This window comes from Paralichthys olivaceus, chromosome 5 (genome assembly GCF_024713975.1).
Source record: "Paralichthys olivaceus isolate ysfri-2021 chromosome 5, ASM2471397v2, whole genome shotgun sequence".
Taxonomy (NCBI): Eukaryota; Metazoa; Chordata; class Actinopteri; order Pleuronectiformes; family Paralichthyidae; genus Paralichthys; species Paralichthys olivaceus.
In genome coordinates this window covers 21,657,514-21,683,869 of record NC_091097.1, presented here as the reverse complement: position 1 = coordinate 21,683,869, position 26,356 = coordinate 21,657,514, and the positions used below count along the sequence as shown (strand labels likewise).

The window sequence follows — 26,356 nt, the reverse complement described above, 5'->3', positions numbered from 1 at the left end:
AGGAAAAAAGAATATGGAACCCTCACATCATCACTGAAAGGTGAAAGTGAGCATTCATCAGATTTGTTTCTAATCAAAACACTACTTTATTCATGTTTTATTAACATATCATTTTCAAATTGTCTTATTTGGAGAGAGCGATGAAAGAGCAGGGAGTTTCCTCTGCATCAGGGAAACAACTGGATATGAAACACTGACAATATTGCTGAAGGTCATTTTTGAAAATTGTAATGATTTTTTCTTGCAACGATATGACAAAATTGCACCTTGAGATTGATTTTGGAACAATTGACCCTCCCGCCCACCCACACCTCAAGATGCTATGGTTGCAAAGCAACAGAAGAACCATTGATGATGGTGATGATTCACATGTATAAAGGAGGTATTGTGGGTGGAGTTAATCGCTTACGGCCATACCACCCTGAACGCGCCCGATCTCGTCTGATCTCGGAAGCTAAGCAGGGTCGGGCCTGGTTAGTACTTGAATGGGAGACCGCCTGGGAATACCAGGTGCTGTAAGCTTTTTAGACTTTTCTTTGCAGAGGGCGCTGTTGCTGCTGCTTCAGAGGAGACACCTCTTGGAAAGAGCAGGAAAGACTGTTCATCAAAGGAAAAAAGAATATGGAACCCTCACATCATCACTGAAAGGTGAAAGTGAGCATTCATCAGATTTGTTTCTAATCAAAACACTACTTTATTCATGTTTTATTAACATATCATTTTCAAATTGTCTTATTTGGAGAGAGCGATGAAAGAGCAGGGAGTTTCCTCTGCATCAGGGAAACAACTGGATATGAAACACTGACAATATTGCTGAAGGTCATTTTTGAAAATTGTAATGATTTTTTCTTGCAACGATATGACAAAATTGCACCTTGAGATTGATTTTGGAACAATTGACCCTCCCGCCCACCCACACCTCAAGATGCTATGGTTGCAAAGCAACAGAAGAACCATTGATGATGGTGATGATTCACATGTATAAAGGAGGTATTGTGGGTGGAGTTAATCGCTTACGGCCATACCACCCTGAACGCGCCCGATCTCGTCTGATCTCGGAAGCTAAGCAGGGTCGGGCCTGGTTAGTACTTGAATGGGAGACCGCCTGGGAATACCAGGTGCTGTAAGCTTTTTAGACTTTTCTTTGCAGAGGGCGCTGTTGCTGCTGCTTCAGAGGAGACACCTCTTGGAAAGAGCAGGAAAGACTGTTCATCAAAGGAAAAAAGAATATGGAACCCTCACATCATCACTGAAAGGTGAAAGTGAGCATTCATCAGATTTGTTTCTAATCAAAACACTACTTTATTCATGTTTTATTAACATATCATTTTCAAATTGTCTTATTTGGAGAGAGCGATGAAAGAGCAGGGAGTTTCCTCTGCATCAGGGAAACAACTGGATATGAAACACTGACAATATTGCTGAAGGTCATTTTTGAAAATTGTAATGATTTTTTTCTTGCAACGATATGACAAAATTGCACCTTGAGATTGATTTTGGAACAATTGACCCTCCCGCCCACCCACACCTCAAGATGCTATGGTTGCAAAGCAACAGAAGAACCATTGATGATGGTGATGATTCACATGTATAAAGGAGGTATTGTGGGTGGAGTTAATTGCTTACGGCCATACCACCCTGAACACGGCCGATCTCGTCTGATCTCGGAAGCTAAGCAGGGTCGGGCCTGGTTAGTACTTGAATGGGAGACCGCCTGGGAATACCAGGTGCTGTAAGCTTTTTAGACTTTTCTTTGCAGAGGGCGCTGTTGCTGCTGCTTCAGAGGAGACACCTCTTGGAAAGAGCAGGAAAGACTGTTCATCAAAGGAAAAAAGAATATGGAACCCTCACATCATCACTGAAAGGTGAAAGTGAGCATTCATCAGATTTGTTTCTAATCAAAACACTACTTTATTCATGTTTTATTAACATATCATTTTCAAATTGTCTTATTTGGAGAGAGCGATGAAAGAGCAGGGAGTTTCCTCTGCATCAGGGAAACAACTGGATATGAAACACTGACAATATTGCTGAAGGTCATTTTTGAAAATTGTAATGATTTTTTTCTTGCAACGATATGACAAAATTGCACCTTGAGATTGATTTTGGAACAATTGACCCTCCCGCCCACCCACACCTCAAGATGCTATGGTTGCAAAGCAACAGAAGAACCATTGATGATGGTGATGATTCACATGTATAAAGGAGGTATTGTGGGTGGAGTTAATCGCTTACGGCCATACCACCCTGAACACGGCCGATCTCGTCTGATCTCGGAAGCTAAGCAGGGTCGGGCCTGGTTAGTACTTGAATGGGAGACCGCCTGGGAATACCAGGTGCTGTAAGCTTTTTAGACTTTTCTTTGCAGAGGGCGCTGTTGCTGCTGCTTCAGAGGAGACACCTCTTGGAAAGAGCAGGAAAGACTGTTCATCAAAGGAAAAAAGAATATGGAACCCTCACATCATCACTGAAAGGTGAAAGTGAGCATTCATCAGATTTGTTTCTAATCAAAACACTACTTTATTCATGTTTTATTAACATATCATTTTCAAATTGTCTTATTTGGAGAGAGCGATGAAAGAGCAGGGAGTTTCCTCTGCATCAGGGAAACAACTGGATATGAAACACTGACAATATTGCTGAAGGTCATTTTTGAAAATTGTAATGATTTTTTTCTTGCAACGATATGACAAAATTGCACCTTGAGATTGATTTTGGAACAATTGACCCTCCCGCCCACCCACACCTCAAGATGCTATGGTTGCAAAGCAACAGAAGAACCATTGATGATGGTGATGATTCACATGTATAAAGGAGGTATTGTGGGTGGAGTTAATCGCTTACGGCCATACCACCCTGAACACGCCCGATCTCGTCTGATCTCGGAAGCTAAGCAGGGTCGGGCCTGGTTAGTACTTGAATGGGAGACCGCCTGGGAATACCAGGTGCTGTAAGCTTTTTAGACTTTTCTTTGCAGAGGGCGCTGTTGCTGCTGCTTCAGAGGAGACACCTCTTGGAAAGAGCAGGAAAGACTGTTCATCAAAGGAAAAAAGAATATGGAACCCTCACATCATCACTGAAAGGTGAAAGTGAGCATTCATCAGATTTGTTTCTAATCAAAACACTACTTTATTCATGTTTTATTAACATATCATTTTCAAATTGTCTTATTTGGAGAGAGCGATGAAAGAGCAGGGAGTTTCCTCTGCATCAGGGAAACAACTGGATATGAAACACTGACAATATTGCTGAAGGTCATTTTTGAAAATTGTAATGATTTTTTTCTTGCAATGATATGACAAAATTGCACCTTGAGATTGATTTTGGAACAATTGACCCTCCCGCCCACCCACACCTCAAGATGCTATGGTTGCAAAGCAACAGAAGAACCATTGATGATGGTGATGATTCACATGTATAAAGGAGGTATTGTGGGTGGAGTTAATCGCTTACGGCCATACCACCCTGAACACGCCCGATCTCGTCCGATCTCGGAAGCTAAGCAGGGTCGGGCCTGGTTAGTACTTGAATGGGAGACCGCCTGGGAATACCAGGTGCTGTAAGCTTTTTAGACTTTTCTTTGCAGAGGGCGCTGTTGCTGCTGCTTCAGAGGAGACACCTCTTGGAAAGAGCAGGAAAGACTGTTCATCAAAGGAAAAAAGAATATGGAACCCTCACATCATCACTGAAAGGTGAAAGTGAGCATTCATCAGATTTGTTTCTAATCAAAACACTACTTTATTCATGTTTTATTGACATATCATTTTCAAATTGTCTTATTTGGAGAGAGCAATGAGAGAGCAGGGAGTTTACTCTGCATCAGGGAAACAACTGGATATGAAACACTGACAATATTGCTGAAGGTCATTTTTGAAAATTGTAATGATTTTTTTCTTGCAACGATATGACAAAATTGCACCTTGAGATTGATTTTGGAACAATTGACCCTCCCGCCCACCCACACCTCAAGATGCTATGGTTGCAAAGCAACAGAAGAACCATTGATGATGGTGATGATTCACATGTATAAAGGAGGTATTGTGGGTGGAGTTAATCGCTTACGGCCATACCACCCTGAACACGCCCGATCTCGTCCGATCTCGGAAGCTAAGCAGGGTCGGGCCTGGTTAGTACTTGAATGGGAGACCGCCTGGGAATACCAGGTGCTGTAAGCTTTTTAGAATTTTCTTTGCAGAGGGCGCTGTTGCTGCTGCTTCAGAGGAGACACCTCTTGGAAAGAGCAGGAAAGACTGTTCATCAAAGGAAAAAAGAATATGGAACCCTCACATCATCACTGAAAGGTGAAAGTGAGCATTCATCAGATTTGTTTCTAATCAAAACACTACTTTATTCATGTTTTATTAACATATCATTTTCAAATTGTCTTATTTGGAGAGAGCGATGAAAGAGCAGGGAGTTTCCTCTGCATCAGGGAAACAACTGGATATGAAACACTGACAATATTGCTGAAGGTCATTTTTGAAAATTGTAATGATTTTTTTCTTGCAACGATATGACAAAATTGCACCTTGAGATTGATTTTGGAACAATTGACCCTCCCGCCCACCCACACCTCAAGATGCTATGGTTGCAAAGCAACAGAAGAACCATTGATGATGGTGATGATTCACATGTATAAAGGAGGTATTGTGGGTGGAGTTAATTGCTTACGGCCATACCACCCTGAACACGGCCGATCTCGTCTGATCTCGGAAGCTAAGCAGGGTCGGGCCTGGTTAGTACTTGAATGGGAGACCGCCTGGGAATACCAGGTGCTGTAAGCTTTTTAGACTTTTCTTTGCAGAGGGCGCTGTTGCTGCTGCTTCAGAGGAGACACCTCTTGGAAAGAGCAGGAAAGACTGTTCATCAAAGGAAAAAAGAATATGGAACCCTCACATCATCACTGAAAGGTGAAAGTGAGCATTCATCAGATTTGTTTCTAATCAAAACACTACTTTATTCATGTTTTATTAACATATCATTTTCAAATTGTCTTATTTGGAGAGAGCGATGAAAGAGCAGGGAGTTTACTCTGCATCAGGGAAACAACTGGATATGAAACACTGACAATATTGCTGAAGGTCATTTTTGAAAATTGTAATGATTTTTTTCTTGCAACGATATGACAAAATTGCACCTTGAGATTGATTTTGGAACAATTGACCCTCCCGCCCACCCACACCTCAAGATGCTATGGTTGCAAAGCAACAGAAGAACCATTGATGATGGTGATGATTCACATGTATAAAGGAGGTATTGTGGGTGGAGTTAATCGCTTACGGCCATACCACCCTGAACACGGCCGATCTCGTCTGATCTCGGAAGCTAAGCAGGGTCGGGCCTGGTTAGTACTTGAATGGGAGACCGCCTGGGAATACCAGGTGCTGTAAGCTTTTTAGACTTTTCTTTGCAGAGGGCGCTGTTGCTGCTGCTTCAGAGGAGACACCTCTTGGAAAGAGCAGGAAAGACTGTTCATCAAAGGAAAAAAGAATATGGAACCCTCACATCATCACTGAAAGGTGAAAGTGAGCATTCATCAGATTTGTTTCTAATCAAAACACTACTTTATTCATGTTTTATTAACATATCATTTTCAAATTGTCTTATTTGGAGAGAGCGATGAAAGAGCAGGGAGTTTCCTCTGCATCAGGGAAACAACTGGATATGAAACACTGACAATATTGCTGAAGGTCATTTTTGAAAATTGTAATGATTTTTTTCTTGCAACGATATGACAAAATTGCACCTTGAGATTGATTTTGGAACAATTGACCCTCCCGCCCACCCACACCTCAAGATGCTATGGTTGCAAAGCAACAGAAGAACCATTGATGATGGTGATGATTCACATGTATAAAGGAGGTATTGTGGGTGGAGTTAATCGCTTACGGCCATACCACCCTGAACACGCCCGATCTCGTCTGATCTCGGAAGCTAAGCAGGGTCGGGCCTGGTTAGTACTTGAATGGGAGACCGCCTGGGAATACCAGGTGCTGTAAGCTTTTTAGACTTTTCTTTGCAGAGGGCGCTGTTGCTGCTGCTTCAGAGGAGACACCTCTTGGAAAGAGCAGGAAAGACTGTTCATCAAAGGAAAAAAGAATATGGAACCCTCACATCATCACTGAAAGGTGAAAGTGAGCATTCATCAGATTTGTTTCTAATCAAAACACTACTTTATTCATGTTTTATTAACATATCATTTTCAAATTGTCTTATTTGGAGAGAGCGATGAAAGAGCAGGGAGTTTCCTCTGCATCAGGGAAACAACTGGATATGAAACACTGACAATATTGCTGAAGGTCATTTTTGAAAATTGTAATGATTTTTTTCTTGCAATGATATGACAAAATTGCACCTTGAGATTGATTTTGGAACAATTGACCCTCCCGCCCACCCACACCTCAAGATGCTATGGTTGCAAAGCAACAGAAGAACCATTGATGATGGTGATGATTCACATGTATAAAGGAGGTATTGTGGGTGGAGTTAATCGCTTACGGCCATACCACCCTGAACACGCCCGATCTCGTCCGATCTCGGAAGCTAAGCAGGGTGGGGCCTGGTTAGTACTTGAATGGGAGACCGCCTGGGAATACCAGGTGCTGTAAGCTTTTTAGACTTTTCTTTGCAGAGGGCGCTGTTGCTGCTGCTTCAGAGGAGACACCTCTTGGAAAGAGCAGGAAAGACTGTTCATCAAAGGAAAAAAGAATATGGAACCCTCACATCATCACTGAAAGGTGAAAGTGAGCATTCATCAGATTTGTTTCTAATCAAAACACTACTTTATTCATGTTTTATTGACATATCATTTTCAAATTGTCTTATTTGGAGAGAGCAATGAGAGAGCAGGGAGTTTACTCTGCATCAGGGAAACAACTGGATATGAAACACTGACAATATTGCTGAAGGTCATTTTTGAAAATTGTAATGATTTTTTTCTTGCAACGATATGACAAAATTGCACCTTGAGATTGATTTTGGAACAATTGACCCTCCCGCCCACCCACACCTCAAGATGCTATGGTTGCAAAGCAACAGAAGAACCATTGATGATGGTGATGATTCACATGTATAAAGGAGGTATTGTGGGTGGAGTTAATCGCTTACGGCCATACCACCCTGAACACGCCCGATCTCGTCCGATCTCGGAAGCTAAGCAGGGTCGGGCCTGGTTAGTACTTGAATGGGAGACCGCCTGGGAATACCAGGTGCTGTAAGCTTTTTAGAATTTTCTTTGCAGAGGGCGCTGTTGCTGCTGCTTCAGAGGAGACACCTCTTGGAAAGAGCAGGAAAGACTGTTCATCAAAGGAAAAAAGAATATGGAACCCTCACATCATCACTGAAAGGTGAAAGTGAGCATTCATCAGATTTGTTTCTAATCAAAACACTACTTTATTCATGTTTTATTAACATATCATTTTCAAATTGTCTTATTTGGAGAGAGCGATGAAAGAGCAGGGAGTTTCCTCTGCATCAGGGAAACAACTGGATATGAAACACTGACAATATTGCTGAAGGTCATTTTTGAAAATTGTAATGATTTTTTTCTTGCAACGATATGACAAAATTGCACCTTGAGATTGATTTTGGAACAATTGACCCTCCCGCCCACCCACACCTCAAGATGCTATGGTTGCAAAGCAACAGAAGAACCATTGATGATGGTGATGATTCACATGTATAAAGGAGGTATTGTGGGTGGAGTTAATTGCTTACGGCCATACCACCCTGAACACGGCCGATCTCGTCTGATCTCGGAAGCTAAGCAGGGTCGGGCCTGGTTAGTACTTGAATGGGAGACCGCCTGGGAATACCAGGTGCTGTAAGCTTTTTAGACTTTTCTTTGCAGAGGGCGCTGTTGCTGCTGCTTCAGAGGAGACACCTCTTGGAAAGAGCAGGAAAGACTGTTCATCAAAGGAAAAAAGAATATGGAACCCTCACATCATCACTGAAAGGTGAAAGTGAGCATTCATCAGATTTGTTTCTAATCAAAACACTACTTTATTCATGTTTTATTAACATATCATTTTCAAATTGTCTTATTTGGAGAGAGCGATGAAAGAGCAGGGAGTTTACTCTGCATCAGGGAAACAACTGGATATGAAACACTGACAATATTGCTGAAGGTCATTTTTGAAAATTGTAATGATTTTTTTCTTGCAACGATATGACAAAATTGCACCTTGAGATTGATTTTGGAACAATTGACCCTCCCGCCCACCCACACCTCAAGATGCTATGGTTGCAAAGCAACAGAAGAACCATTGATGATGGTGATGATTCACATGTATAAAGGAGGTATTGTGGGTGGAGTTAACCGCTTACGGCCATACCACCCTGAACACGCCCGATCTCGTCTGATCTCGGAAGCTAAGCAGGGTCGGGCCTGGTTAGTACTTGAATGGGAGACCGCCTGGGAATACCAGGTGCTGTAAGCTTTTTAGACTTTTCTTTACAGAGGGCGCTGTTGCTGCTGCTTCAGAGGAGACACCTCTTGGAAAGAGCAGGAAAGACTGTTCATCAAAGGAAAAAAGAATATGGAACCCTCACATCATCACTGAAAGGTGAAAGTGAGCATTCATCAGATTTGTTTCTAATCAAAACACTACTTTATTCATGTTTTATTAACATATCATTTTCAAATTGTCTTATTTGGAGAGAGCGATGAAAGAGCAGGGAGTTTCCTCTGCATCAGGGAAACAACTGGATATGAAACACTGACAATATTGCTGAAGGTCATTTTTGAAAATTGTAATGATTTTTTCTTGCAACGATATGACAAAATTGCACCTTGAGATTGATTTTGGAACAATTGACCCTCCCGCCCACCCACACCTCAAGATGCTATGGTTGCAAAGCAACAGAAGAACCATTGATGATGGTGATGATTCACATGTATAAAGGAGGTATTGTGGGTGGAGTTAATCGCTTACGGCCATACCACCCTGAACGCGCCCGATCTCGTCTGATCTCGGAAGCTAAGCAGGGTCGGGCCTGGTTAGTACTTGAATGGGAGACCGCCTGGGAATACCAGGTGCTGTAAGCTTTTTAGACTTTTCTTTGCAGAGGGCGCTGTTGCTGCTGCTTCAGAGGAGACACCTCTTGGAAAGAGCAGGAAAGACTGTTCATCAAAGGAAAAAAGAATATGGAACCCTCACATCATCACTGAAAGGTGAAAGTGAGCATTCATCAGATTTGTTTCTAATCAAAACACTACTTTATTCATGTTTTATTAACATATCATTTTCAAATTGTCTTATTTGGAGAGAGCGATGAAAGAGCAGGGAGTTTCCTCTGCATCAGGGAAACAACTGGATATGAAACACTGACAATATTGCTGAAGGTCATTTTTGAAAATTGTAATGATTTTTTCTTGCAACGATATGACAAAATTGCACCTTGAGATTGATTTTGGAACAATTGACCCTCCCGCCCACCCACACCTCAAGATGCTATGGTTGCAAAGCAACAGAAGAACCATTGATGATGGTGATGATTCACATGTATAAAGGAGGTATTGTGGGTGGAGTTAATCGCTTACGGCCATACCACCCTGAACGCGCCCGATCTCGTCTGATCTCGGAAGCTAAGCAGGGTCGGGCCTGGTTAGTACTTGAATGGGAGACCGCCTGGGAATACCAGGTGCTGTAAGCTTTTTAGACTTTTCTTTGCAGAGGGCGCTGTTGCTGCTGCTTCAGAGGAGACACCTCTTGGAAAGAGCAGGAAAGACTGTTCATCAAAGGAAAAAAGAATATGGAACCCTCACATCATCACTGAAAGGTGAAAGTGAGCATTCATCAGATTTGTTTCTAATCAAAACACTACTTTATTCATGTTTTATTAACATATCATTTTCAAATTGTCTTATTTGGAGAGAGCGATGAAAGAGCAGGGAGTTTCCTCTGCATCAGGGAAACAACTGGATATGAAACACTGACAATATTGCTGAAGGTCATTTTTGAAAATTGTAATGATTTTTTCTTGCAACGATATGACAAAATTGCACCTTGAGATTGATTTTGGAACAATTGACCCTCCCGCCCACCCACACCTCAAGATGCTATGGTTGCAAAGCAACAGAAGAACCATTGATGATGGTGATGATTCACATGTATAAAGGAGGTATTGTGGGTGGAGTTAATCGCTTACGGCCATACCACCCTGAACACGCCCGATCTCGTCTGATCTCGGAAGCTAAGCAGGGTCGGGCCTGGTTAGTACTTGAATGGGAGACCGCCTGGGAATACCAGGTGCTGTAAGCTTTTTAGACTTTTCTTTGCAGAGGGCGCTGTTGCTGCTGCTTCAGAGGAGACACCTCTTGGAAAGAGCAGGAAAGACTGTTCATCAAAGGAAAAAAGAATATGGAACCCTCACATCATCACTGAAAGGTGAAAGTGAGCATTCATCAGATTTGTTTCTAATCAAAACACTACTTTATTCATGTTTTATTAACATATCATTTTCAAATTGTCTTATTTGGAGAGAGCGATGAAAGAGCAGGGAGTTTCCTCTGCATCAGGGAAACAACTGGATATGAAACACTGACAATATTGCTGAAGGTCATTTTTGAAAATTGTAATGATTTTTTTCTTGCAACGATATGACAAAATTGCACCTTGAGATTGATTTTGGAACAATTGACCCTCCCGCCCACCCACACCTCAAGATGCTATGGTTGCAAAGCAACAGAAGAACCATTGATGATGGTGATGATTCACATGTATAAAGGAGGTATTGTGGGTGGAGTTAATCGCTTACGGCCATACCACCCTGAACACGCCCGATCTCGTCTGATCTCGGAAGCTAAGCAGGGTCGGGCCTGGTTAGTACTTGAATGGGAGACCGCCTGGGAATACCAGGTGCTGTAAGCTTTTTAGACTTTTCTTTGCAGAGGGCGCTGTTGCTGCTGCTTCAGAGGAGACACCTCTTGGAAAGAGCAGGAAAGACTGTTCATCAAAGGAAAAAAGAATATGGAACCCTCACATCATCACTGAAAGGTGAAAGTGAGCATTCATCAGATTTGTTTCTAATCAAAACACTACTTTATTCATGTTTTATTAACATATCATTTTCAAATTGTCTTATTTGGAGAGAGCGATGAAAGAGCAGGGAGTTTCCTCTGCATCAGGGAAACAACTGGATATGAAACACTGACAATATTGCTGAAGGTCATTTTTGAAAATTGTAATGATTTTTTTCTTGCAACGATATGACAAAATTGCACCTTGAGATTGATTTTGGAACAATTGACCCTCCCGCCCACCCACACCTCAAGATGCTATGGTTGCAAAGCAACAGAAGAACCATTGATGATGGTGATGATTCACATGTATAAAGGAGGTATTGTGGGTGGAGTTAATCGCTTACGGCCATACCACCCTGAACACGCCCGATCTCGTCCGATCTCGGAAGCTAAGCAGGGTCGGGCCTGGTTAGTACTTGAATGGGAGACCGCCTGGGAATACCAGGTGCTGTAAGCTTTTTAGAATTTTCTTTGCAGAGGGCGCTGTTGCTGCTGCTTCAGAGGAGACACCTCTTGGAAAGAGCAGGAAAGACTGTTCATCAAAGGAAAAAAGAATATGGAACCCTCACATCATCACTGAAAGGTGAAAGTGAGCATTCATCAGATTTGTTTCTAATCAAAACACTACTTTATTCATGTTTTATTAACATATCATTTTCAAATTGTCTTATTTGGAGAGAGCGATGAAAGAGCAGGGAGTTTCCTCTGCATCAGGGAAACAACTGGATATGAAACACTGACAATATTGCTGAAGGTCATTTTTGAAAATTGTAATGATTTTTTTCTTGCAACGATATGACAAAATTGCACCTTGAGATTGATTTTGGAACAATTGACCCTCCCGCCCACCCACACCTCAAGATGCTATGGTTGCAAAGCAACAGAAGAACCATTGATGATGGTGATGATTCACATGTATAAAGGAGGTATTGTGGGTGGAGTTAATTGCTTACGGCCATACCACCCTGAACACGGCCGATCTCGTCTGATCTCGGAAGCTAAGCAGGGTCGGGCCTGGTTAGTACTTGAATGGGAGACCGCCTGGGAATACCAGGTGCTGTAAGCTTTTTAGACTTTTCTTTGCAGAGGGCGCTGTTGCTGCTGCTTCAGAGGAGACACCTCTTGGAAAGAGCAGGAAAGACTGTTCATCAAAGGAAAAAAGAATATGGAACCCTCACATCATCACTGAAAGGTGAAAGTGAGCATTCATCAGATTTGTTTCTAATCAAAACACTACTTTATTCATGTTTTATTAACATATCATTTTCAAATTGTCTTATTTGGAGAGAGCGATGAAAGAGCAGGGAGTTTCCTCTGCATCAGGGAAACAACTGGATATGAAACACTGACAATATTGCTGAAGGTCATTTTTGAAAATTGTAATGATTTTTTTCTTGCAACGATATGACAAAATTGCACCTTGAGATTGATTTTGGAACAATTGACCCTCCCGCCCACCCACACCTCAAGATGCTATGGTTGCAAAGCAACAGAAGAACCATTGATGATGGTGATGATTCACATGTATAAAGGAGGTATTGTGGGTGGAGTTAATCGCTTACGGCCATACCACCCTGAACACGCCCGATCTCGTCTGATCTCGGAAGCTAAGCAGGGTCGGGCCTGGTTAGTACTTGAATGGGAGACCGCCTGGGAATACCAGGTGCTGTAAGCTTTTTAGAATTTTCTTTGCAGAGGGCGCTGTTGCTGCTGCTTCAGAGGAGACACCTCTTGGAAAGAGCAGGAAAGACTGTTCATCAAAGGAAAAAAGAATATGGAACCCTCACATCATCACTGAAAGGTGAAAGTGAGCATTCATCAGATTTGTTTCTAATCAAAACACTACTTTATTCATGTTTTATTAACATATCATTTTCAAATTGTCTTATTTGGAGAGAGCGATGAAAGAGCAGGGAGTTTCCTCTGCATCAGGGAAACAACTGGATATGAAACACTGACAATATTGCTGAAGGTCATTTTTGAAAATTGTAATGATTTTTTTCTTGCAACGATATGACAAAATTGCACCTTGAGATTGATTTTGGAACAATTGACCCTCCCGCCCACCCACACCTCAAGATGCTATGGTTGCAAAGCAACAGAAGAACCATTGATGATGGTGATGATTCACATGTATAAAGGAGGTATTGTGGGTGGAGTTAATCGCTTACGGCCATACCACCCTGAACACGGCCGATCTCGTCCGATCTCGGAAGCTAAGCAGGGTCGGGCCTGGTTAGTACTTGAATGGGAGACCGCCTGGGAATACCAGGTGCTGTAAGCTTTTTAGACTTTTCTTTGCAGAGGGCGCTGTTGCTGCTGCTTCAGAGGAGACACCTCTTGGAAAGAGCAGGAAAGACTGTTCATCAAAGGAAAAAAGAATATGGAACCCTCACATCATCACTGAAAGGTGAAAGTGAGCATTCATCAGATTTGTTTCTAATCAAAACACTACTTTATTCATGTTTTATTAACATATCATTTTCAAATTGTCTTATTTGGAGAGAGCGATGAAAGAGCAGGGAGTTTCCTCTGCATCAGGGAAACAACTGGATATGAAACACTGACAATATTGCTGAAGGTCATTTTTGAAAATTGTAATGATTTTTTTCTTGCAACGATATGACAAAATTGCACCTTGAGATTGATTTTGGAACAATTGACCCTCCCGCCCACCCACACCTCAAGATGCTATGGTTGCAAAGCAACAGAAGAACCATTGATGATGGTGATGATTCACATGTATAAAGGAGGTATTGTGGGTGGAGTTAATCGCTTACGGCCATACCACCCTGAACACGCCCGATCTCGTCTGATCTCGGAAGCTAAGCAGGGTCGGGCCTGGTTAGTACTTGAATGGGAGACCGCCTGGGAATACCAGGTGCTGTAAGCTTTTTAGACTTTTCTTTGCAGAGGGCGCTGTTGCTGCTGCTTCAGAGGAGACACCTCTTGGAAAGAGCAGGAAAGACTGTTCATCAAAGGAAAAAAGAATATGGAACCCTCACATCATCACTGAAAGGTGAAAGTGAGCATTCATCAGATTTGTTTCTAATCAAAACACTACTTTATTCATGTTTTATTAACATATCATTTTCAAATTGTCTTATTTGGAGAGAGCGATGAAAGAGCAGGGAGTTTCCTCTGCATCAGGGAAACAACTGGATATGAAACACTGACAATATTGCTGAAGGTCATTTTTGAAAATTGTAATGATTTTTTTCTTGCAACGATATGACAAAATTGCACCTTGAGATTGATTTTGGAACAATTGACCCTCCCGCCCACCCACACCTCAAGATGCTATGGTTGCAAAGCAACAGAAGAACCATTGATGATGGTGATGATTCACATGTATAAAGGAGGTATTGTGGGTGGAGTTAATCGCTTACGGCCATACCACCCTGAACACGCCCGATCTCGTCTGATCTCGGAAGCTAAGCAGGGTCGGGCCTGGTTAGTACTTGAATGGGAGACCGCCTGGGAATACCAGGTGCTGTAAGCTTTTTAGAATTTTCTTTGCAGAGGGCGCTGTTGCTGCTGCTTCAGAGGAGACACCTCTTGGAAAGAGCAGGAAAGACTGTTCATCAAAGGAAAAAAGAATATGGAACCCTCACATCATCACTGAAAGGTGAAAGTGAGCATTCATCAGATTTGTTTCTAATCAAAACACTACTTTATTCATGTTTTATTAACATATCATTTTCAAATTGTCTTATTTGGAGAGAGCGATGAAAGAGCAGGGAGTTTCCTCTGCATCAGGGAAACAACTGGATATGAAACACTGACAATATTGCTGAAGGTCATTTTTGAAAATTGTAATGATTTTTTTCTTGCAACGATATGACAAAATTGCACCTTGAGATTGATTTTGGAACAATTGACCCTCCCGCCCACCCACACCTCAAGATGCTATGGTTGCAAAGCAACAGAAGAACCATTGATGATGGTGATGATTCACATGTATAAAGGAGGTATTGTGGGTGGAGTTAATCGCTTACGGCCATACCACCCTGAACACGGCCGATCTCGTCTGATCTCGGAAGCTAAGCAGGGTCGGGCCTGGTTAGTACTTGAATGGGAGACCGCCTGGGAATACCAGGTGCTGTAAGCTTTTTAGACTTTTCTTTGCAGAGGGCGCTGTTGCTGCTGCTTCAGAGGAGACACCTCTTGGAAAGAGCAGGAAAGACTGTTCATCAAAGGAAAAAAGAATATGGAACCCTCACATCATCACTGAAAGGTGAAAGTGAGCATTCATCAGATTTGTTTCTAATCAAAACACTACTTTATTCATGTTTTATTAACATATCATTTTCAAATTGTCTTATTTGGAGAGAGCGATGAAAGAGCAGGGAGTTTCCTCTGCATCAGGGAAACAACTGGATATGAAACACTGACAATATTGCTGAAGGTCATTTTTGAAAATTGTAATGATTTTTTTCTTGCAACGATATGACAAAATTGCACCTTGAGATTGATTTTGGAACAATTGACCCTCCCGCCCACCCACACCTCAAGATGCTATGGTTGCAAAGCAACAGAAGAACCATTGATGATGGTGATGATTCACATGTATAAAGGAGGTATTGTGGGTGGAGTTAATCGCTTACGGCCATACCACCCTGAACACGCCCGATCTCGTCTGATCTCGGAAGCTAAGCAGGGTCGGGCCTGGTTAGTACTTGAATGGGAGACCGCCTGGGAATACCAGGTGCTGTAAGCTTTTTAGACTTTTCTTTGCAGAGGGCGCTGTTGCTGCTGCTTCAGAGGAGACACCTCTTGGAAAGAGCAGGAAAGACTGTTCATCAAAGGAAAAAAGAATATGGAACCCTCACATCATCACTGAAAGGTGAAAGTGAGCATTCATCAGATTTGTTTCTAATCAAAACACTACTTTATTCATGTTTTATTAACATATCATTTTCAAATTGTCTTATTTGGAGAGAGCGATGAAAGAGCAGGGAGTTTCCTCTGCATCAGGGAAACAACTGGATATGAAACACTGACAATATTGCTGAAGGTCATTTTTGAAAATTGTAATGATTTTTTTCTTGCAACGATATGACAAAATTGCACCTTGAGATTGATTTTGGAACAATTGACCCTCCCGCCCACCCACACCTCAAGATGCTATGGTTGCAAAGCAACAGAAGAACCATTGATGATGGTGATGATTCACATGTATAAAGGAGGTATTGTGGGTGGAGTTAATCGCTTACGGCCATACCACCCTGAACACGCCCGATCTCGTCTGATCTCGGAAGCTAAGCAGGGTCGGGCCTGGTTAGTACTTGAATGGGAGACCGCCTGGGAATACCAGGTGCTGTAAGCTTTTTAGAATTTTCTTTGCAGAGGGCGCTGTTGCTGCTGCTTCAGAGGAGACACCTCTTGGAAAGAGCAGGAAAGACTGTTCATCAAAGGAAAAAAGAATATGGAACCCTCACATCATCACTGAAAGGTGAAAGTGAGCATTCATCAGATTTGTTTCTAATCAAAACACTACTTTATTCATGTTTTATTAACATATCATTTTCAAATTGTCTTATTTGGAGAGAGCGATGAAAGAGCAGGGAGTTTCCTCTGCATCAGGGAAACAACTGGATATGAAACACTGACAATATTGCTGAAGGTCATTTTTGAAAATTGTAATGATTTTTTTCTTGCAACGATATGACAAAATTGCACCTTGAGATTGATTTTGGAACAATTGACCCTCCCGCCCACCCACACCTCAAGATGCTATGGTTGCAAAGCAACAGAAGAACCATTGATGATGGTGATGATTCACATGTATAAAGGAGGTATTGTGGGTGGAGTTAATCGCTTACGGCCATACCACCCTGAACACGGCCGATCTCGTCTGATCTCGGAAGCTAAGCAGGGTCGGGCCTGGTTAGTACTTGAATGGGAGACCGCCTGGGAATACCAGGTGCTGTAAGCTTTTTAGACTTTTCTTTGCAGAGGGCGCTGTTGCTGCTGCTTCAGAGGAGACACCTCTTGGAAAGAGCAGGAAAGACTGTTCATCAAAGGAAAAAAGAATATGGAACCCTCACATCATCACTGAAAGGTGAAAGTGAGCATTCATCAGATTTGTTTCTAATCAAAACACTACTTTATTCATGTTTTATTAACATATCATTTTCAAATTGTCTTATTTGGAGAGAGCGATGAAAGAGCAGGGAGTTTCCTCTGCATCAGGGAAACAACTGGATATGAAACACTGACAATATTGCTGAAGGTCATTTTTGAAAATTGTAATGATTTTTTTCTTGCAACGATATGACAAAATTGCACCTTGAGATTGATTTTGGAACAATTGACCCTCCCGCCCACCCACACCTCAAGATGCTATGGTTGCAAAGCAACAGAAGAACCATTGATGATGGTGATGATTCACATGTATAAAGGAGGTATTGTGGGTGGAGTTAATCGCTTACGGCCATACCACCCTGAACACGCCCGATCTCGTCTGATCTCGGAAGCTAAGCAGGGTCGGGCCTGGTTAGTACTTGAATGGGAGACCGCCTGGGAATACCAGGTGCTGTAAGCTTTTTAGACTTTTCTTTGCAGAGGGCGCTGTTGCTGCTGCTTCAGAGGAGACACCTCTTGGAAAGAGCAGGAAAGACTGTTCATCAAAGGAAAAAAGAATATGGAACCCTCACATCATCACTGAAAGGTGAAAGTGAGCATTCATCAGATTTGTTTCTAATCAAAACACTACTTTATTCATGTTTTATTAACATATCATTTTCAAATTGTCTTATTTGGAGAGAGCGATGAAAGAGCAGGGAGTTTCCTCTGCATCAGGGAAACAACTGGATATGAAACACTGACAATATTGCTGAAGGTCATTTTTGAAAATTGTAATGATTTTTTTCTTGCAACGATATGACAAAATTGCACCTTGAGATTGATTTTGGAACAATTGACCCTCCCGCCCACCCACACCTCAAGATGCTATGGTTGCAAAGCAACAGAAGAACCATTGATGATGGTGATGATTCACATGTATAAAGGAGGTATTGTGGGTGGAGTTAATTGCTTACGGCCATACCACCCTGAACACGGCCGATCTCGTCTGATCTCAGAAGCTAAGCAGGGTCGGGCCTGGTTAGTACTTGAATGGGAGACCGCCTGGGAATACCAGGTGCTGTAAGCTTTTTAGACTTTTCTTTGCAGAGGGCGCTGTTGCTGCTGCTTCAGAGGAGACACCTCTTGGAAAGAGCAGGAAAGACTGTTCATCAAAGGAAAAAAGAATATGGAACCCTCACATCATCACTGAAAGGTGAAAGTGAGCATTCATCAGATTTGTTTCTAATCAAAACACTACTTTATTCATGTTTTATTAACATATCATTTTCAAATTGTCTTATTTGGAGAGAGCGATGAAAGAGCAGGGAGTTTCCTCTGCATCAGGGAAACAACTGGATATGAAACACTGACAATATTGCTGAAGGTCATTTTTGAAAATTGTAATGATTTTTTTCTTGCAACGATATGACAAAATTGCACCTTGAGATTGATTTTGGAACAATTGACCCTCCCACCCACCCACACCTCAAGATGCTATGGTTGCAAAGCAACAGAAGAACCATTGATGATGGTGATGATTCACATGTATAAAGGAGGTATTGTGGGTGGAGTTAATCGCTTACGGCCATACCACCCTGAACACGCCCGATCTCGTCTGATCTCGGAAGCTAAGCAGGGTCGGGCCTGGTTAGTACTTGAATGGGAGACCGCCTGGGAATACCAGGTGCTGTAAGCTTTTTAGACTTTTCTTTGCAGAGGGCGCTGTTGCTGCTGCTTCAGAGGAGACACCTCTTGGAAAGAGCAGGAAAGACTGTTCATCAAAGGAAAAAAGAATATGGAACCCTCACATCATCACTGAAAGGTGAAAGTGAGCATTCATCAGATTTGTTTCTAATCAAAACACTACTTTATTCATGTTTTATTAACATATCATTTTCAAATTGTCTTATTTGGAGAGAGCGATGAAAGAGCAGGGAGTTTCCTCTGCATCAGGGAAACAACTGGATATGAAACACTGACAATATTGCTGAAGGTCATTTTTGAAAATTGTAATGATTTTTTTCTTGCAATGATATGACAAAATTGCACCTTGAGATTGATTTTGGAACAATTGACCCTCCCGCCCACCCACACCTCAAGATGCTATGGTTGCAAAGCAACAGAAGAACCATTGATGATGGTGATGATTCACATGTATAAAGGAGGTATTGTGGGTGGAGTTAATCGCTTACGGCCATACCACCCTGAACACGCCCGATCTCGTCTGATCTCGGAAGCTAAGCAGGGTCGGGCCTGGTTAGTACTTGAATGGGAGACCGCCTGGGAATACCAGGTGCTGTAAGCTTTTTAGACTTTTCTTTGCAGAGGGCGCTGTTGCTGCTGCTTCAGAGGAGACACCTCTTGGAAAGAGCAGGAAAGACTGTTCATCAAAGGAAAAAAGAATATGGAACCCTCACATCATCACTGAAAGGTGAAAGTGAGCATTCATCAGATTTGTTTCTAATCAAAACACTACTTTATTCATGTTTTATTAACATATCATTTTCAAATTGTCTTATTTGGAGAGAGCGATGAAAGAGCAGGGAGTTTCCTCTGCATCAGGGAAACAACTGGATATGAAACACTGACAATATTGCTGAAGGTCATTTTTGAAAATTGTAATGATTTTTTTCTTGCAACGATATGACAAAATTGCACCTTGAGATTGATTTTGGAACAATTGACCCTCCCGCCCACCCACACCTCAAGATGCTATGGTTGCAAAGCAACAGAAGAACCATTGATGATGGTGATGATTCACATGTATAAAGGAGGTATTGTGGGTGGAGTTAATCGCTTACGGCCATACCACCCTGAACATGCCCGATCTCGTCTGATCTCGGAAGCTAAGCAGGGTCGGGCCTGGTTAGTACTTGAATGGGAGACCGCCTGGGAATACCAGGTGCTGTAAGCTTTTTAGACTTTTCTTTGCAGAGGGCGCTGTTGCTGCTGCTTCAGAGGAGACACCTCTTGGAAAGAGCAGGAAAGACTGTTCATCAAAGGAAAAAAGAATATGGAACCCTCACATCATCACTGAAAGGTGAAAGTGAGCATTCATCAGATTTGTTTCTAATCAAAACACTACTTTATTCATGTTTTATTAACATATCATTTTCAAATTGTCTTATTTGGAGAGAGCGATGAAAGAGCAGGGAGTTTCCTCTGCATCAGGGAAACAACTGGATATGAAACACTGACAATATTGCTGAAGGTCATTTTTGAAAATTGTAATGATTTTTTTCTTGCAATGATATGACAAAATTGCACCTTGAGATTGATTTTGGAACAATTGACCCTCCCGCCCACCCACACCTCAAGATGCTATGGTTGCAAAGCAACAGAAGAACCATTGATGATGGTGATGATTCACATGTATAAAGGAGGTATTGTGGGTGGAGTTAATCGCTTACGGCCATACCACCCTGAACACGCCCGATCTCGTCCGATCTCGGAAGCTAAGCAGGGTGGGGCCTGGTTAGTACTTGAATGGGAGACCGCCTGGGAATACCAGGTGCTGTAAGCTTTTTAGACTTTTCTTTGCAGAGGGCGCTGTTGCTGCTGCTTCAGAGGAGACACCTCTTGGAAAGAGCAGGAAAGACTGTTCATCAAAGGAAAAAAGAATATGGAACCCTCACATCATCACTGAAAGGTGAAAGTGAGCATTCATCAGATTTGTTTCTAATCAAAACACTACTTTATTCATGTTTTATTAACATATCATTTTCAAATTGTCTTATTTGGAGAGAGCGATGAAAGAGCAGGGAGTTTCCTCTGCATCAGGGAAACAACTGGATATGAAACACTGACAATATTGCTGAAGGTCATTTTTGAAAATTGTAATGATTTTTTTCTTGCAACGATATGACAAAATTGCACCTTGAGATTGATTTTGGAACAATTGACCCTCCCGCCCACCCACACCTCAAGATGCTATGGTTGCAAAGCAACAGAAGAACCATTGATGATGGTGATGATTCACATGTATAAAGGAGGTATTGTGGGTGGAGTTAATCGCTTACGGCCATACCACCCTGAACACGGCCGATCTCGTCTGATCTCGGAAGCTAAGCAGGGTCGGGCCTGGTTAGTACTTGAATGGGAGACCGCCTGGGAATACCAGGTGCTGTAAGCTTTTTAGACTTTTCTTTGCAGAGGGCGCTGTTGCTGCTGCTTCAGAGGAGACACCTCTTGGAAAGAGCAGGAAAGACTGTTCATCAAAGGAAAAAAGAATATGGAACCCTCACATCATCACTGAAAGGTGAAAGTGAGCATTCATCAGATTTGTTTCTAATCAAAACACTACTTTATTCATGTTTTATTAACATATCATTTTCAAATTGTCTTATTTGGAGAGAGCGATGAAAGAGCAGGGAGTTTCCTCTGCATCAGGGAAACAACTGGATATGAAACACTGACAATATTGCTGAAGGTCATTTTTGAAAATTGTAATGATTTTTTTCTTGCAACGATATGACAAAATTGCACCTTGAGATTGATTTTGGAACAATTGACCCTCCCGCCCACCCACACCTCAAGATGCTATGGTTGCAAAGCAACAGAAGAACCATTGATGATGGTGATGATTCACATGTATAAAGGAGGTATTGTGGGTGGAGTTAATCGCTTACGGCCATACCACCCTGAACACGCCCGATCTCGTCTGATCTCGGAAGCTAAGCAGGGTCGGGCCTGGTTAGTACTTGAATGGGAGACCGCCTGGGAATACCAGGTGCTGTAAGCTTTTTAGAATTTTCTTTGCAGAGGGCGCTGTTGCTGCTGCTTCAGAGGAGACACCTCTTGGAAAGAGCAGGAAAGACTGTTCATCAAAGGAAAAAAGAATATGGAACCCTCACATCATCACTGAAAGGTGAAAGTGAGCATTCATCAGATTTGTTTCTAATCAAAACACTACTTTATTCATGTTTTATTAACATATCATTTTCAAATTGTCTTATTTGGAGAGAGCGATGAAAGAGCAGGGAGTTTCCTCTGCATCAGGGAAACAACTGGATATGAAACACTGACAATATTGCTGAAGGTCATTTTTGAAAATTGTAATGATTTTTTTCTTGCAACGATATGACAAAATTGCACCTTGAGATTGATTTTGGAACAATTGACCCTCCCGCCCACCCACACCTCAAGATGCTATGGTTGCAAAGCAACAGAAGAACCATTGATGATGGTGATGATTCACATGTATAAAGGAGGTATTGTGGGTGGAGTTAATCGCTTACGGCCATACCACCCTGAACACGGCCGATCTCGTCTGATCTCGGAAGCTAAGCAGGGTCGGGCCTGGTTAGTACTTGAATGGGAGACCGCCTGGGAATACCAGGTGCTGTAAGCTTTTTAGACTTTTCTTTGCAGAGGGCGCTGTTGCTGCTGCTTCAGAGGAGACACCTCTTGGAAAGAGCAGGAAAGACTGTTCATCAAAGGAAAAAAGAATATGGAACCCTCACATCATCACTGAAAGGTGAAAGTGAGCATTCATCAGATTTGTTTCTAATCAAAACACTACTTTATTCATGTTTTATTAACATATCATTTTCAAATTGTCTTATTTGGAGAGAGCGATGAAAGAGCAGGGAGTTTCCTCTGCATCAGGGAAACAACTGGATATGAAACACTGACAATATTGCTGAAGGTCATTTTTGAAAATTGTAATGATTTTTTTCTTGCAACGATATGACAAAATTGCACCTTGAGATTGATTTTGGAACAATTGACCCTCCCGCCCACCCACACCTCAAGATGCTATGGTTGCAAAGCAACAGAAGAACCATTGATGATGGTGATGATTCACATGTATAAAGGAGGTATTGTGGGTGGAGTTAATCGCTTACGGCCATACCACCCTGAACACGCCCGATCTCGTCTGATCTCGGAAGCTAAGCAGGGTCGGGCCTGGTTAGTACTTGAATGGGAGACCGCCTGGGAATACCAGGTGCTGTAAGCTTTTTAGACTTTTCTTTGCAGAGGGCGCTGTTGCTGCTGCTTCAGAGGAGACACCTCTTGGAAAGAGCAGGAAAGACTGTTCATCAAAGGAAAAAAGAATATGGAACCCTCACATCATCACTGAAAGGTGAAAGTGAGCATTCATCAGATTTGTTTCTAATCAAAACACTACTTTATTCATGTTTTATTAACATATCATTTTCAAATTGTCTTATTTGGAGAGAGCGATGAAAGAGCAGGGAGTTTCCTCTGCATCAGGGAAACAACTGGATATGAAACACTGACAATATTGCTGAAGGTCATTTTTGAAAATTGTAATGATTTTTTTCTTGCAACGATATGACAAAATTGCACCTTGAGATTGATTTTGGAACAATTGACCCTCCCGCCCACCCACACCTCAAGATGCTATGGTTGCAAAGCAACAGAAGAACCATTGATGATGGTGATGATTCACATGTATAAAGGAGGTATTGTGGGTGGAGTTAATTGCTTACGGCCATACCACCCTGAACACGGCCGATCTCGTCTGATCTCAGAAGCTAAGCAGGGTCGGGCCTGGTTAGTACTTGAATGGGAGACCGCCTGGGAATACCAGGTGCTGTAAGCTTTTTAGACTTTTCTTTGCAGAGGGCGCTGTTGCTGCTGCTTCAGAGGAGACACCTCTTGGAAAGAGCAGGAAAGACTGTTCATCAAAGGAAAAAAGAATATGGAACCCTCACATCATCACTGAAAGGTGAAAGTGAGCATTCATCAGATTTGTTTCTAATCAAAACACTACTTTATTCATGTTTTATTAACATATCATTTTCAAATTGTCTTATTTGGAGAGAGCGATGAAAGAGCAGGGAGTTTCCTCTGCATCAGGGAAACAACTGGATATGAAACACTGACAATATTGCTGAAGGTCATTTTTGAAAATTGTAATGATTTTTTTCTTGCAACGATATGACAAAATTGCACCTTGAGATTGATTTTGGAACAATTGACCCTCCCACCCACCCACACCTCAAGATGCTATGGTTGCAAAGCAACAGAAGAACCATTGATGATGGTGATGATTCACATGTATAAAGGAGGTATTGTGGGTGGAGTTAATCGCTTACGGCCATACCACCCTGAACACGCCCGATCTCGTCTGATCTCGGAAGCTAAGCAGGGTCGGGCCTGGTTAGTACTTGAATGGGAGACCGCCTGGGAATACCAGGTGCTGTAAGCTTTTTAGACTTTTCTTTGCAGAGGGCGCTGTTGCTGCTGCTTCAGAGGAGACACCTCTTGGAAAGAGCAGGAAAGACTGTTCATCAAAGGAAAAAAGAATATGGAACCCTCACATCATCACTGAAAGGTGAAAGTGAGCATTCATCAGATTTGTTTCTAATCAAAACACTACTTTATTCATGTTTTATTAACATATCATTTTCAAATTGTCTTATTTGGAGAGAGCGATGAAAGAGCAGGGAGTTTCCTCTGCATCAGGGAAACAACTGGATATGAAACACTGACAATATTGCTGAAGGTCATTTTTGAAAATTGTAATGATTTTTTTCTTGCAATGATATGACAAAATTGCACCTTGAGATTGATTTTGGAACAATTGACCCTCCCGCCCACCCACACCTCAAGATGCTATGGTTGCAAAGCAACAGAAGAACCATTGATGATGGTGATGATTCACATGTATAAAGGAGGTATTGTGGGTGGAGTTAATCGCTTACGGCCATACCACCCTGAACACGCCCGATCTCGTCTGATCTCGGAAGCTAAGCAGGGTCGGGCCTGGTTAGTACTTGAATGGGAGACCGCCTGGGAATACCAGGTGCTGTAAGCTTTTTAGACTTTTCTTTGCAGAGGGCGCTGTTGCTGCTGCTTCAGAGGAGACACCTCTTGGAAAGAGCAGGAAAGACTGTTCATCAAAGGAAAAAAGAATATGGAACCCTCACATCATCACTGAAAGGTGAAAGTGAGCATTCATCAGATTTGTTTCTAATCAAAACACTACTTTATTCATGTTTTATTAACATATCATTTTCAAATTGTCTTATTTGGAGAGAGCGATGAAAGAGCAGGGAGTTTCCTCTGCATCAGGGAAACAACTGGATATGAAACACTGACAATATTGCTGAAGGTCATTTTTGAAAATTGTAATGATTTTTTCTTGCAACGATATGACAAAATTGCACCTTGAGATTGATTTTGGAACAATTGACCCTCCCGCCCACCCACACCTCAAGATGCTATGGTTGCAAAGCAACAGAAGAACCATTGATGATGGTGATGATTCACATGTATAAAGGAGGTATTGTGGGTGGAGTTAATCGCTTACGGCCATACCACCCTGAACACGCCCGATCTCGTCTGATCTCGGAAGCTAAGCAGGGTCGGGCCTGGTTAGTACTTGAATGGGAGACCGCCTGGGAATACCAGGTGCTGTAAGCTTTTTAGACTTTTCTTTGCAGAGGGCGCTGTTGCTGCTGCTTCAGAGGAGACACCTCTTGGAAAGAGCAGGAAAGACTGTTCATCAAAGGAAAAAAGAATATGGAACCCTCACATCATCACTGAAAGGTGAAAGTGAGCATTCATCAGATTTGTTTCTAATCAAAACACTACTTTATTCATGTTTTATTAACATATCATTTTCAAATTGTCTTATTTGGAGAGAGCGATGAAAGAGCAGGGAGTTTCCTCTGCATCAGGGAAACAACTGGATATGAAACACTGACAATATTGCTGAAGGTCATTTTTGAAAATTGTAATGATTTTTTTCTTGCAACGATATGACAAAATTGCACCTTGAGATTGATTTTGGAACAATTGACCCTCCCGCCCACCCACACCTCAAGATGCTATGGTTGCAAAGCAACAGAAGAACCATTGATGATGGTGATGATTCACATGTATAAAGGAGGTATTGTGGGTGGAGTTAATCGCTTACGGCCATACCACCCTGAACATGCCCGATCTCGTCTGATCTCGGAAGCTAAGCAGGGTCGGGCCTGGTTAGTACTTGAATGGGAGACCGCCTGGGAATACCAGGTGCTGTAAGCTTTTTAGACTTTTCTTTGCAGAGGGCGCTGTTGCTGCTGCTTCAGAGGAGACACCTCTTGGAAAGAGCAGGAAAGACTGTTCATCAAAGGAAAAAAGAATATGGAACCCTCACATCATCACTGAAAGGTGAAAGTGAGCATTCATCAGATTTGTTTCTAATCAAAACACTACTTTATTCATGTTTTATTAACATATCATTTTCAAATTGTCTTATTTGGAGAGAGCGATGAAAGAGCAGGGAGTTTCCTCTGCATCAGGGAA

At 42.1% G+C, this 26,356-nt stretch overlaps 43 non-coding genes across 43 annotated transcripts; all 43 read left to right on the top strand.

The window, feature by feature from the left end:
* Nucleotides 1-403: 403 nt before the first annotated feature.
* On the top strand, nt 404-522 carry LOC138408114 (5S ribosomal RNA). Its single transcript, XR_011241432.1, has one exon. It is a non-coding gene; the product is annotated as a 5S ribosomal RNA (ribosomal RNA).
* A 489-nt stretch (nt 523-1,011) lies between these two features.
* LOC138408113 (5S ribosomal RNA) lies at nt 1,012-1,130 on the top strand. Its single transcript, XR_011241431.1, has one exon. It is a non-coding gene; the product is annotated as a 5S ribosomal RNA (ribosomal RNA).
* A 490-nt stretch (nt 1,131-1,620) lies between these two features.
* Nucleotides 1,621-1,739, top strand: LOC138408951 (5S ribosomal RNA). The gene has a single exon (XR_011242272.1). It is a non-coding gene; the product is annotated as a 5S ribosomal RNA (ribosomal RNA).
* A 490-nt stretch (nt 1,740-2,229) lies between these two features.
* LOC138408950 (5S ribosomal RNA) lies at nt 2,230-2,348 on the top strand. The gene has a single exon (XR_011242271.1). It is a non-coding gene; the product is annotated as a 5S ribosomal RNA (ribosomal RNA).
* A 490-nt stretch (nt 2,349-2,838) lies between these two features.
* LOC138408198 (5S ribosomal RNA) lies at nt 2,839-2,957 on the top strand. The gene has a single exon (XR_011241516.1). It is a non-coding gene; the product is annotated as a 5S ribosomal RNA (ribosomal RNA).
* A 490-nt stretch (nt 2,958-3,447) lies between these two features.
* LOC138410252 (5S ribosomal RNA) lies at nt 3,448-3,566 on the top strand. Its single transcript, XR_011243049.1, has one exon. It is a non-coding gene; the product is annotated as a 5S ribosomal RNA (ribosomal RNA).
* Nucleotides 3,567-4,056: 490 nt separating this feature from the next.
* On the top strand, nt 4,057-4,175 carry LOC138410251 (5S ribosomal RNA). The gene has a single exon (XR_011243048.1). It is a non-coding gene; the product is annotated as a 5S ribosomal RNA (ribosomal RNA).
* Nucleotides 4,176-4,665: 490 nt separating this feature from the next.
* LOC138408949 (5S ribosomal RNA) lies at nt 4,666-4,784 on the top strand. The gene has a single exon (XR_011242270.1). It is a non-coding gene; the product is annotated as a 5S ribosomal RNA (ribosomal RNA).
* A 490-nt stretch (nt 4,785-5,274) lies between these two features.
* Nucleotides 5,275-5,393, top strand: LOC138408948 (5S ribosomal RNA). Its single transcript, XR_011242269.1, has one exon. It is a non-coding gene; the product is annotated as a 5S ribosomal RNA (ribosomal RNA).
* A 490-nt stretch (nt 5,394-5,883) lies between these two features.
* Nucleotides 5,884-6,002, top strand: LOC138408197 (5S ribosomal RNA). The gene has a single exon (XR_011241515.1). It is a non-coding gene; the product is annotated as a 5S ribosomal RNA (ribosomal RNA).
* Nucleotides 6,003-6,492: 490 nt separating this feature from the next.
* LOC138408267 (5S ribosomal RNA) lies at nt 6,493-6,611 on the top strand. Its single transcript, XR_011241586.1, has one exon. It is a non-coding gene; the product is annotated as a 5S ribosomal RNA (ribosomal RNA).
* A 490-nt stretch (nt 6,612-7,101) lies between these two features.
* On the top strand, nt 7,102-7,220 carry LOC138410249 (5S ribosomal RNA). Its single transcript, XR_011243046.1, has one exon. It is a non-coding gene; the product is annotated as a 5S ribosomal RNA (ribosomal RNA).
* Nucleotides 7,221-7,710: 490 nt separating this feature from the next.
* Nucleotides 7,711-7,829, top strand: LOC138408946 (5S ribosomal RNA). The gene has a single exon (XR_011242267.1). It is a non-coding gene; the product is annotated as a 5S ribosomal RNA (ribosomal RNA).
* Nucleotides 7,830-8,319: 490 nt separating this feature from the next.
* Nucleotides 8,320-8,438, top strand: LOC138408196 (5S ribosomal RNA). The gene has a single exon (XR_011241514.1). It is a non-coding gene; the product is annotated as a 5S ribosomal RNA (ribosomal RNA).
* A 489-nt stretch (nt 8,439-8,927) lies between these two features.
* LOC138408111 (5S ribosomal RNA) lies at nt 8,928-9,046 on the top strand. Its single transcript, XR_011241429.1, has one exon. It is a non-coding gene; the product is annotated as a 5S ribosomal RNA (ribosomal RNA).
* Nucleotides 9,047-9,535: 489 nt separating this feature from the next.
* On the top strand, nt 9,536-9,654 carry LOC138408110 (5S ribosomal RNA). The gene has a single exon (XR_011241428.1). It is a non-coding gene; the product is annotated as a 5S ribosomal RNA (ribosomal RNA).
* Nucleotides 9,655-10,143: 489 nt separating this feature from the next.
* On the top strand, nt 10,144-10,262 carry LOC138408195 (5S ribosomal RNA). The gene has a single exon (XR_011241513.1). It is a non-coding gene; the product is annotated as a 5S ribosomal RNA (ribosomal RNA).
* Nucleotides 10,263-10,752: 490 nt separating this feature from the next.
* On the top strand, nt 10,753-10,871 carry LOC138408194 (5S ribosomal RNA). The gene has a single exon (XR_011241512.1). It is a non-coding gene; the product is annotated as a 5S ribosomal RNA (ribosomal RNA).
* A 490-nt stretch (nt 10,872-11,361) lies between these two features.
* On the top strand, nt 11,362-11,480 carry LOC138410248 (5S ribosomal RNA). The gene has a single exon (XR_011243045.1). It is a non-coding gene; the product is annotated as a 5S ribosomal RNA (ribosomal RNA).
* A 490-nt stretch (nt 11,481-11,970) lies between these two features.
* Nucleotides 11,971-12,089, top strand: LOC138408945 (5S ribosomal RNA). The gene has a single exon (XR_011242266.1). It is a non-coding gene; the product is annotated as a 5S ribosomal RNA (ribosomal RNA).
* Nucleotides 12,090-12,579: 490 nt separating this feature from the next.
* On the top strand, nt 12,580-12,698 carry LOC138408193 (5S ribosomal RNA). The gene has a single exon (XR_011241511.1). It is a non-coding gene; the product is annotated as a 5S ribosomal RNA (ribosomal RNA).
* A 490-nt stretch (nt 12,699-13,188) lies between these two features.
* Nucleotides 13,189-13,307, top strand: LOC138408818 (5S ribosomal RNA). Its single transcript, XR_011242138.1, has one exon. It is a non-coding gene; the product is annotated as a 5S ribosomal RNA (ribosomal RNA).
* A 490-nt stretch (nt 13,308-13,797) lies between these two features.
* LOC138408192 (5S ribosomal RNA) lies at nt 13,798-13,916 on the top strand. The gene has a single exon (XR_011241510.1). It is a non-coding gene; the product is annotated as a 5S ribosomal RNA (ribosomal RNA).
* A 490-nt stretch (nt 13,917-14,406) lies between these two features.
* Nucleotides 14,407-14,525, top strand: LOC138408191 (5S ribosomal RNA). Its single transcript, XR_011241509.1, has one exon. It is a non-coding gene; the product is annotated as a 5S ribosomal RNA (ribosomal RNA).
* A 490-nt stretch (nt 14,526-15,015) lies between these two features.
* LOC138408944 (5S ribosomal RNA) lies at nt 15,016-15,134 on the top strand. Its single transcript, XR_011242265.1, has one exon. It is a non-coding gene; the product is annotated as a 5S ribosomal RNA (ribosomal RNA).
* Nucleotides 15,135-15,624: 490 nt separating this feature from the next.
* LOC138408189 (5S ribosomal RNA) lies at nt 15,625-15,743 on the top strand. The gene has a single exon (XR_011241507.1). It is a non-coding gene; the product is annotated as a 5S ribosomal RNA (ribosomal RNA).
* A 490-nt stretch (nt 15,744-16,233) lies between these two features.
* Nucleotides 16,234-16,352, top strand: LOC138408188 (5S ribosomal RNA). The gene has a single exon (XR_011241506.1). It is a non-coding gene; the product is annotated as a 5S ribosomal RNA (ribosomal RNA).
* A 490-nt stretch (nt 16,353-16,842) lies between these two features.
* On the top strand, nt 16,843-16,961 carry LOC138408943 (5S ribosomal RNA). The gene has a single exon (XR_011242264.1). It is a non-coding gene; the product is annotated as a 5S ribosomal RNA (ribosomal RNA).
* A 490-nt stretch (nt 16,962-17,451) lies between these two features.
* LOC138408187 (5S ribosomal RNA) lies at nt 17,452-17,570 on the top strand. Its single transcript, XR_011241505.1, has one exon. It is a non-coding gene; the product is annotated as a 5S ribosomal RNA (ribosomal RNA).
* Nucleotides 17,571-18,060: 490 nt separating this feature from the next.
* Nucleotides 18,061-18,179, top strand: LOC138409250 (5S ribosomal RNA). The gene has a single exon (XR_011242570.1). It is a non-coding gene; the product is annotated as a 5S ribosomal RNA (ribosomal RNA).
* A 490-nt stretch (nt 18,180-18,669) lies between these two features.
* Nucleotides 18,670-18,788, top strand: LOC138408186 (5S ribosomal RNA). The gene has a single exon (XR_011241504.1). It is a non-coding gene; the product is annotated as a 5S ribosomal RNA (ribosomal RNA).
* Nucleotides 18,789-19,278: 490 nt separating this feature from the next.
* On the top strand, nt 19,279-19,397 carry LOC138408185 (5S ribosomal RNA). The gene has a single exon (XR_011241503.1). It is a non-coding gene; the product is annotated as a 5S ribosomal RNA (ribosomal RNA).
* Nucleotides 19,398-19,887: 490 nt separating this feature from the next.
* LOC138408562 (5S ribosomal RNA) lies at nt 19,888-20,006 on the top strand. The gene has a single exon (XR_011241881.1). It is a non-coding gene; the product is annotated as a 5S ribosomal RNA (ribosomal RNA).
* A 490-nt stretch (nt 20,007-20,496) lies between these two features.
* On the top strand, nt 20,497-20,615 carry LOC138408266 (5S ribosomal RNA). Its single transcript, XR_011241585.1, has one exon. It is a non-coding gene; the product is annotated as a 5S ribosomal RNA (ribosomal RNA).
* A 490-nt stretch (nt 20,616-21,105) lies between these two features.
* LOC138408942 (5S ribosomal RNA) lies at nt 21,106-21,224 on the top strand. Its single transcript, XR_011242263.1, has one exon. It is a non-coding gene; the product is annotated as a 5S ribosomal RNA (ribosomal RNA).
* A 490-nt stretch (nt 21,225-21,714) lies between these two features.
* LOC138408184 (5S ribosomal RNA) lies at nt 21,715-21,833 on the top strand. Its single transcript, XR_011241502.1, has one exon. It is a non-coding gene; the product is annotated as a 5S ribosomal RNA (ribosomal RNA).
* Nucleotides 21,834-22,323: 490 nt separating this feature from the next.
* On the top strand, nt 22,324-22,442 carry LOC138408941 (5S ribosomal RNA). The gene has a single exon (XR_011242262.1). It is a non-coding gene; the product is annotated as a 5S ribosomal RNA (ribosomal RNA).
* A 490-nt stretch (nt 22,443-22,932) lies between these two features.
* LOC138408183 (5S ribosomal RNA) lies at nt 22,933-23,051 on the top strand. Its single transcript, XR_011241501.1, has one exon. It is a non-coding gene; the product is annotated as a 5S ribosomal RNA (ribosomal RNA).
* A 490-nt stretch (nt 23,052-23,541) lies between these two features.
* Nucleotides 23,542-23,660, top strand: LOC138409248 (5S ribosomal RNA). Its single transcript, XR_011242568.1, has one exon. It is a non-coding gene; the product is annotated as a 5S ribosomal RNA (ribosomal RNA).
* Nucleotides 23,661-24,150: 490 nt separating this feature from the next.
* Nucleotides 24,151-24,269, top strand: LOC138408182 (5S ribosomal RNA). Its single transcript, XR_011241500.1, has one exon. It is a non-coding gene; the product is annotated as a 5S ribosomal RNA (ribosomal RNA).
* A 490-nt stretch (nt 24,270-24,759) lies between these two features.
* Nucleotides 24,760-24,878, top strand: LOC138408181 (5S ribosomal RNA). Its single transcript, XR_011241499.1, has one exon. It is a non-coding gene; the product is annotated as a 5S ribosomal RNA (ribosomal RNA).
* Nucleotides 24,879-25,367: 489 nt separating this feature from the next.
* Nucleotides 25,368-25,486, top strand: LOC138408180 (5S ribosomal RNA). The gene has a single exon (XR_011241498.1). It is a non-coding gene; the product is annotated as a 5S ribosomal RNA (ribosomal RNA).
* Nucleotides 25,487-25,976: 490 nt separating this feature from the next.
* Nucleotides 25,977-26,095, top strand: LOC138408561 (5S ribosomal RNA). Its single transcript, XR_011241880.1, has one exon. It is a non-coding gene; the product is annotated as a 5S ribosomal RNA (ribosomal RNA).
* Nucleotides 26,096-26,356: the final 261 nt, after the last annotated feature.